Source organism: Dioscorea cayenensis, chromosome 3 (assembly GCF_009730915.1).
Source record: "Dioscorea cayenensis subsp. rotundata cultivar TDr96_F1 chromosome 3, TDr96_F1_v2_PseudoChromosome.rev07_lg8_w22 25.fasta, whole genome shotgun sequence".
NCBI classification, from domain to species: Eukaryota; Viridiplantae; Streptophyta; class Magnoliopsida; order Dioscoreales; family Dioscoreaceae; genus Dioscorea; species Dioscorea cayenensis.
The window spans coordinates 9,022,105-9,028,910 of record NC_052473.1 but is presented as its reverse complement, the minus strand read 5'-3'; the positions used below and the strand labels follow the sequence as shown (position 1 = coordinate 9,028,910).

The following is a 6,806-nucleotide window of genomic DNA, read 5'->3' as shown; positions in this document are numbered from 1 at the left end:
GTTGACGGCATCAAACCTCTATTCTAAATCCCATCACCCTGTTCGAACCCTGCACTCTCATCGGAACTGTTATCTGTACCATAGACAAGAAGCTCAAAACATTCGGCATCATATCCTAGACCTCCATGTTGCCCATACTAATGCTCCAAGCCGGACTCCTATACCTTTGATAACACCTGGTCCATTTCAGCACGGTCCTCTAGGGTGAGATTCATGATAGCAGATTGTCGGTCCTCGGTAGTCAAAACAAACTATTCAATTGGTGATTAGCTTCCTCCTCCCATTGATGGTGTTCCAGTTTCCATAAAGGTCTCGAACACTATGTGCCAGCTACCACCATCATAAGATATGCTAGAATCCCCTGATAGTAGAAGTGTGTATAAATAATTGTCTAGAGGGTGTGAAAAATGCTGCTGAGTTTGCCAATTAATCCAGCCTTCAAATCTGTGTACGTAACCTTCCAACTTGATGTTCGGATTTGCCATGTGGCACTCACGAGATAAACTATACATAAAGGAATAGAGAATGAATTTAATTATTAAGATCAAAGGAAAATAAAAATAACAATAACAAATGATTAAAGAATTGAATGGCTAGAGTAATAATCTAAAAGTTTCCTAGAATTCCTTAAAGTGCCCGGCAACGGCGCCAAAAACTTGATTACTTCTCCACAAGTGTACGGGATCGCCAAGTAATACCTCGTGTGAAGACACGATGATCGTATTCCACGGGGCTAAGAGCGGAATAAGAGCGGTGAATCTTGAATGATGATAACACCTCGAGCGTCAACATACGGATCGCAGTATCCCGTATGGCTAGCAATTGATTCCATCCGCCTACCGCAAGCATCTCATCTATCTCCTCTACCTTATCACAAGTCCCTTGAACCTTTCTCACTGTATCGATGTCATGAAAATGTGTCTGTCGAAACGTTAGCTTTGCCAATCTCTAAAATTGAGCCTGATGCTCAGGAATCATGAATTCCATCTGTTCGGGTTCAGGTGATGAATCATGCAGATGTTTCTCAGCTTGCCTCTTCAACTAAGGTGCCATATCTATAAAAATTGAAGAACAATCGATCAAAGAAGTTCATAGAATAATACAGCATAAATCCACACGGTCGTGTGGAATTTCCACACGCCCGTGTGGGTCTTCGGGCGTGAAAAACTCATTGCCACGAGTTAAAAACTCAAAAATACATCATCAAATTGCTTCTAATTCCTTTCTAAACATGAATATCCCTTCTAATTGTAGAAATGAAGCAACATTCATCATTTTAATCGTTTAAAATCAAATATGATGAAAGAAAGAGAGAATTAAGGGTTATCGGTGGGATAAAGTTAAAAACTTTTAATTCTGCCAGAAAACTCAAGTAAATCTACCTAAATAAACGGTGCAAGGTCGGGAGAAGTATTAGGAGTGTTCTTTGAGTGATTAGGAGGATGAGAATGAAGAAGATCAAAAGGATTTTAATGAAAATTCATGGCTCTTACGTTTTTGTACATTCACACGAGCTTGTGGAAATTATCCACACCCGTGTGCCTCCATAATAGAGACCCACAGGGCCAGAGGAACACCCCTATGTGCTCTTTGGAAAACACTTTAAGCTTCTGAACACAATCCACCGGCGTGCGGAAATTACACACGCCTGTGTGCCCGACCCACAGGGTCAGTCGCACGGCCCTGTGGCATCTCTATCAAACTGAGAAAACTCTCTAAGTGTTTCACATGCATGTGCAGAAAATTCCACACAGGCGTGGACCTTCATGGGGCCAGCTCACAGGGGCATTCACACGTCCCTGTGTATTCTCTTGATAGAAGAGAGCTCTTCTGCAGAGATCCACATGGGCGTGTGAAAATTACCCAGGCCCATGTGTATAGCACAGGATCATCACTGGGGCGAGTCCACGCCCCTGTGCCTTCTCCGGAAAAATCTCTAAGTCTCTACAGGGAAACACACGCCTGTGTGGAAATTTCACACGGGCGTGAACCGTCACAAGGTCATTCACAGGGGTGAGTCCATACCCCTGTACCCTCTCTGTATGAGCTCTGAACACAAATGCACGCCCATGTGGAAATTCCACACGGGCGTGTGTTTTTTTTGGGTACTTAGAAAACCCTGCAAGCTCTGCAGAAAAATTTCTGAACATAACTATACACTTAGAGATTGCTATAAGATGGAACATTGACCCAAGAAAACACGGAAAACATGCTCAAATGACCAAGATTTTTGGCCACAACAATAAAGAACATGATAACACCAAATAATCCACAAGAAAATCATAGCACAAGCATATAAAAATCAAGACACCAAACACTTAAAGACTTATTTATACAAACACTAAACTAAACACTAGAAAACGTTAAAAACCTATGTTGCCTCCCAAGAAGTGCTTGTTTAACGTCACTTTGCTTGATGTATCTTGTCTTACCTCACGGGGGTTGATAGATAAAGGTTCTCCTCTTACCCATGACTTGGAAGCATGATGAACATAGTATTTTCAAGGTAGTGGAAAAGTTGTCGAGCTTGTGACCACTTAAGGGTTCGTCACCCTTGTTTCATTCTTGCGCTTCCCCAACAGTCTTGGGGCGTTTCTTGTGGCATCTCCTTGCTCGCTTCATCTTCTGGAGTATCTTCTTCATGATCCCTGGAGTAGATGGTACCTTCTCCTCTAGACCAAGCATCATCACCTCTTCGTTCTCAATTTCTTAGACTAGCAACCTTGCGTACGGGTCCGGATTCAACATTTCCTGCACATATTTATCCATTAGTTCATCGGTAGTGTAAAGACATTAAAGACTATCATCAAAGTCAAAAGAATGTTGCATGGCTTCGCCGAGGTGGTATGTGAGCTTGTCATCTCCAACCCTCAGTGTCAACTCCCCACCATCCATGTCGATAAGTGCCTTGGAAGTGCACAAGAATGGCCTCCTAAGTATCAAAGGAACATCTACATCCTCATTGACATACAACATTATGAAGTCTACAAGAAATATGTACTTGCCCACCTTGATAAGCACGTCTTCAATGATGCCACTCGGATATCTCACCGTTCAGTCCGCCAACTCCAATGGCATCCGAGTGCATCTAGGCTCTCTCAAGCCTAGCTTTTAAAATAATGAGTATGCCATGATGTTTATACTAGCCACTGAATTTGCGAGTGCCATCTCTTTACCCAAATTGCCAATGTTGCACGGAATCACAAAGCTTCTAAGGTTTTTCTTCTTGTTCGGCATATTCCTTTGTTGGTCAAAAGATCTTTCAAGAACTTAGCATACTAAGGCATTTGAGAAAATGCCTCCACAAAAGGATTGTTGATGTTCAATTTCTTGAATAGACCCAAGAACTTCTTGTATTGGTCATCATTTTGGTCGTTCTTCAATCTTGAATGATAAGGGATTCTTGGCTTGTAAGATGGGGGTGCCACCTGCTTATCTTTGTTAGCTCTCTCCTCAACCTCCATGACCTCAAGTGCTTCAATATTGGTCTTCTCACTCAGAAACCTACCCTCAACCTCATGACGACTTCTCAAAGTGATTGCCTTCACATGTTCTCTCCATTTAGTCTCCGTGTTACTCGGCAATCTTCCTTGTGGTCTCTCTGATAGAGACTTCGCGATTTACCCCACTTGATTTTCTAGATTGTGCAATGAAGCGATGTGGTTGCCAAGTGTAGCTTCGACCGATTGAAACTGTGTATCCGAAGATTGCATAAATCAGGTCAAGCCTTTCTAGAGATCGGTTATCCGGGTCTCCAAGTCTGAAACTCTATTCTCCATGTTTGGGACTGACAACACCCCTTGCATATATCCCACAACTGCACGTGTTTGTCGAAGTAATAAATCCCAGATGAGTGGATATCGTATCCACAGAGAGTAGATAATAAAAACACTTAAATTGTTTATTAACTAAATGAAAGTGAATAGTGATTTGTGTGACAAAATGAGGTGTAACAAAAGTAAAAGAAACAAGAGAAAGAGTGCAAGTAAAGGGGAGATAAGGCAATCGATATAAGTGGGCTACAAAGATATTGTTCCCCCTAAGACAATCGTTTCAAGTGCAAAAACCCTCTATTATGCTTTCTAACTAATGCATTAATGAGTCATGGAGATCCTTAAATACATGGTCCTAAATCTAAGGTCAATCATGCCTAACTCTATACATGTCCCGGAGGAGAAATTGAATAACCTCTCAACCTCGCACTCGTATGGAATCGCAATGAGTTCTAGGGATTCCAAGTGATAAATCCTCTTCCTAGATGTAGACCTAACCTTTTGGTTAAGATGGAAGGCCCCTAGCCACAATTAAGCCCTAGGTGCTAAAATCACTTCAACCCTTCAGTCCGCTGCCCCTGCAACCAAGCCCTAGCGGAAGGTCATCCCTTACCCCATTCACTCTACTATGACCGCAAAGAGCTAGAGGAAATGGAGGTAGAATAAATCACACCAAAGGAGAAAGGGGACACTCCGCTACCTCTTGACTCACCCTCTCAACCTTCTCCAATTTAGCTTTGTCTAACTCTGATGGTGTGTTACCCACTCACAAAAGTTACCAATAAGAACTCTCAACCCTAGTGTCACTCTAAGAGAGTATTAACACAATCAGGCATACAAAATTGGAACTCAAATAAAACATCAATTAATTGAAACCATAATAAAAAGAATTAATGAAACGAATATATCCTAGGGTTCACAAATATCCAAGTACCCACTAGGGGGTTTAGCTCGCCATGGAGCTAATTACAATCAATGATATCAAATGTAAAAGCAAAAAATCCATAGAAAATCCCCTCGATAGTCGTGGCAATGGTCTTGTGGAGAGTACACTACTCGTTCAAGGGTCCCTTTGTCCATCCTAGGATACACCTCGCCGGATCGGTGCTGACGAAAACTCTCCCACTAACCTTCTTCCAAACCGAGCGTGATGTCGGAGCCGTAGAACCTCTCCAAATCCCTATGCAATACCTCTCAAAACCCTAGCCACCATCCCCTCTCAATTTGGGGAAAAGATAGAGAAAAGAATTCTGAAATCAGAGTTGAAATCGGTGTTAAATAGGGCTGGAATCTGGAATACACATGCCCATGTGGGCGCCCCTATGGATTTTTCGCACGGGCATGTGGAATTTCCACACGCCCGTGTGGATTCTCTATTTTACTCCTTCTTCTGGCGGCTGTGAACAGTACCTGCAACAGTGATTGCTACAATACCTTGCTACGGTACAGGTCCAAAACACTCCCGAATCCATGCTTTCATTTAGGTAACGTAAACGGTCACATGTTTACGCTATAGATCGCTTTGCTTCTTCAATAAAGGGACACATTGGTGGAGATCTTGCTATACATGCACAAGCTGGAATGCTTGAATGTGGCTGCCCTTGTGCCCCTCCAAATCGTTATGCTAACTTCAATACAAGGAGGTTGGCACACATTCTTGCATCTTAAACCTGACTTATGTCTTCTCGTTTGAACCTTCTCAAGACTTCCTTGAAATGGTGATTCACGATCTACATTGGCTTCTTTCAATAACCTTCAGCTTCATAACCCTATATGCATGAAAGTAACATAAATGCACACTTATTAGCGTTAAAACTCGAGAAAAGTAATGCTCATCATAAGGAAAGAACACTTCGTATTCTTATCACACAAGCACTTATCAGGGGCTTGTTGTTGTTGAAAACCCAGTGGTGCTATGGCCTTTTGCTACCCTTGGTTACTCCATGAGAAATTAGGATGGTTCCCCCACCCTTGGTTGTAGGTGTTGCTATAAGAATTGCCCACAAAGTGTACTTGATCAGTCGGGGCTGAAGTAGCAATCAAAATGGGACAATCAGATAGCATATATTAATCCCCACAACCATCACAACTCATGATAGCGACCACCCTTGGTGAAGTCAATGTATCCAATTTATGGCTCAATGCCTTTACTTGGGTTGCTAAGGATGTAACCGCATCAATTTCATAGAGTCTGGCCACTTTCTTCTTTTCCCTTGCATTCCATTGGTAGCTATTCATGGTCATTTCCTCTACCAACTGTCGGGCTTCTTTAGGGTCTTGTTCGCCATTATACCTCCTGCGGCGGCATCCAGAAGTTGTCTTGTACTTAGACTCAACCAGTTATAAAAATTCTGAATTATCATCCACTCAGGGAATCCGTGTTGTGGACACTTCCGCAATAGGTCCTTGAATCGCTCCCATGTCTCAAACAAGGACTCGATCTCCAGCTGAACAAACCACGATATCCCATTGCAAAGTTTGCCGATTCCCCCAAAAAAAAAGTACCTTGCAAGAAAGGCTTCGACCATTTCATTCCATGTCGTGATGCATGCAGGTGGTAAAGAATGTAACCACTGCTTTGCTCTTCCTTTTAAAGAGAATTGGAAAGCCCTCAATCTTATAGCATCATCTGTAACACCGTTGATCTTCAGCATGTCACAAACTTCCAAGAAGTTTTTAATATGATTGTTTGGGTCCTTATCGGCCAAATCATTGAACTGTGCTGACTGCTGTATCATTTGGATGAATGGTGGCTTTAGCTCAAAATTCAGAGCTGTAATTCGGGGTCTGATAAGTGCTTGTGCGATAAGAATATGAAGTGTTCTTTCCTTGTGTAGAGCATTACTTTCTCGGGTTTTAACGCTAATATGTGTGTAGTTATGTTACTTTCGTACAGGTAGGGTTGTGAGGCCGAATATGAAAGAAAGAAGCCAATGTGGGTCATAAATGCACCAATTTGGAGGAAATCTTGCTAAGGTTCAAACACGAAGACAGAGGTCGGGTTTGAGATGCAGGAATGTGTGCCAACTTTCT

At 42.3% G+C, this 6,806-nt stretch overlaps 1 non-coding gene across 1 annotated transcript; it reads left to right on the top strand.

The window, feature by feature from the left end:
- Positions 1 to 6,146: 6,146 nt before the first annotated feature.
- On the top strand, positions 6,147 to 6,253 carry LOC120257788. The gene has a single exon (XR_005535872.1). It is a non-coding gene; the product is annotated as a small nucleolar RNA R71 (small nucleolar RNA).
- Positions 6,254 to 6,806: the final 553 nt, after the last annotated feature.